Source organism: Babylonia areolata, chromosome 10 (genome assembly GCF_041734735.1).
Source record: "Babylonia areolata isolate BAREFJ2019XMU chromosome 10, ASM4173473v1, whole genome shotgun sequence".
Classification (NCBI taxonomy): Eukaryota; Metazoa; Mollusca; class Gastropoda; order Neogastropoda; family Buccinidae; genus Babylonia; species Babylonia areolata.
Window position 1 is genome coordinate 8,970,107 of NC_134885.1, and position 2,500 is coordinate 8,972,606.

Genomic DNA, 2,500 nt, shown 5'->3' on the forward strand with positions numbered 1-2,500 from the left:
ATCTATGTACGCTTATCCATTATTTATTCACTTTTTTTTTCTCTCAAGGCCTGACTAAGCGCGTTGGGTTACGCTGCTGGTCAGGCATCTGCTTGGCAGATGTGGTGTAGCGTATATGGATTTGTCCGAACGCTTCCTTGAGCTAATGAAAACTGAAAACTGTCAGAGGATAACACATTTGTTGCCGTTTTTTTTTATTATTATTCAGTGCGCGAAGTGCATGCTGCACACGGGACCTTGGTTTATCGTCTCATCCGAATGACTACACGCTCAGTTTGATTTTCCAGTCAAGCTTGAGAGGGACAGCGAGAGCGGGATTCGATCCCAGACCCTCACGGACATTGTATTGGCAGATAAGCGTCTTGACCGTTGTGCCACCTTGCTCCTTTTACGATGGGGAGAGATCCCTAACTTCATCTGCTATTAACTTTCACTGAATGCAGAGAAACGATTTTAAGAGAGAGAGACCAACGACAATGTTAGATATAAGGGCTACGACGACACTGCGGTGCAGTGCAACACGAAACCAGTGCTGTAACGTCAGGAGAATGGGTCATTACTGAAGACCATGTTATACTTAAAGAGTTTCAGTTTCAGTTTCTCAAGGAGGTAACAATGCGTTCGGCTGAATCCATACAAGCGTATCCATACATCTGCTAGACAGATGCCTGTCCAGCAGCACAACCCGACGCGCTTGTCAGGCCTTGAGTGCATGCTTATATATTCATATACCTATCAGAATTTTGTCAGAGGATGTTTTACATTTATTTGCTTATTTATCATCATTGTTGTCTTATTTATTTATTTATTTATTTATTATTGTTACTACTACCTTTTTTATATTGTAATTATTTATTTATTTGTTTGTTTGTTTATCTATGTACGCTTATCCATTATTTATTCACTTTTTTTTTCTCTCAAGGCCTGACTAAGCGCGTTGGGTTACGCTGCTGGTCAGGCATCTGCTTGGCAGATGTGGTGTAGCGTATATGGATTTGTCCGAACGCAGTGACGCTTCCTTGAGCTAATGAAAACTGAAAACTGTCAGAGGATAACACATTTGTTGCCGTTTTTTTTTTTTTATTATTATTCAGTGCGCGAAGTGCATGCTGCACACGGGACCTTGGTTTATCGTCTCATCCGAATGACTACACGCTCAGTTTGATTTTCCAGTCAAGCTTGAGAGGGACAGCGAGAGCGGGATTCGATCCCAGACCCTCACGGACATTGTATTGGCAGATAAGCGTCTTGACCGTTGTGCCACCTTGCTCCTTTTACGATGGGGAGAGATCCCTAACTTCGTCTGCTATCAACTTTCACTGAATGCAGAAAAACGATTTTAACTCTCTCCATACGAACGGCGAAAGAGACGACGTTAACAGCGTTTCACCCCAATTACCATCATCAAAATATTACAAGCGGAAGGCTCTTATACTGAAGAGGTGAATGTTGACAAAGAATACTACAATTCTGACGACGGAAGCTAAAGGTTGGGTCATTGAGACACCCACTGGACATCGGAGGGGTCTGTGTAGAGGAGAAGAGAGGACTGGTCGTACTGAGTGAGTTAATGAAGGACTTTGTTTTCTTCTCTTCATAGTCGTTTGGACCGTCCAGCTTGGTGCAGCAAGATCACCACAGGAGCCCGTGCAGCTGAAGCCAGGCACATCACAGTGTCGCAACGAAAGTGTGCTGTGCGCAAGGCCCGAGCAGCATCCACTGCCACGACAGCACGCATTCACTTGTGTCCCACATGTGGGCGAGCCTTCAGGGCCCGGGTTGGCCTCATCAGTCACCTCCAGACCCACAGCCACTGATTTTCCATCTGAATTTTCAAGCCATGATCATCATCTAATCCAAAGGACGAACATCAGCCATTTCGAAATTTCGAAATTTACTGCTGCGTTAACCCCTTTCCGGCTGAAGCTTGAAGAATTGAGGGAGACAGAAACAGGGAGATGCAGAGATGAATAGTTTCGTCTCATGGTTGAGACTCTTCAAATGCCACGGTGACGACAATTATTTGTGTGCATCCGAAGCAGACCAAACTGCCCGACAGAGAGACTCGTACTCCACTCAGAATTCACTGGTGTGGTCCCAGTTACCGTGAGAGAAAAGTCACAATTCAACCGTTCCCCCTAAAGTACCAGTGGAGAGCAGTATTAAAGCGAGGGAAGATATGAGAAAGAAAAAAAAAAGAAACGGAGAATTATGTTAAAACTCTTTTTTTTTAATTAAAAAAGAACAACAACAGCAGAAACAACAACAACAAAGTATAAGGTCATGGAAGTGCCATTGAAATCATGTTGCACTGCAAACTAAACTCTTCTTCTTCTTCTTCTTCTTCTTCTTCTTCTTCTTCTTCTCCTTGTCCTCCTTCTCCTCCTCCTCCTCCTCTTCCTTCTCCTTCTCCTCCTCCTTCTTCTCCTTCTTCTCTTTGTCAGATGAATCCTTAGTAAAGACATGAGGCTTTTTTTTTTTTAACCACAGATTTCTGAAA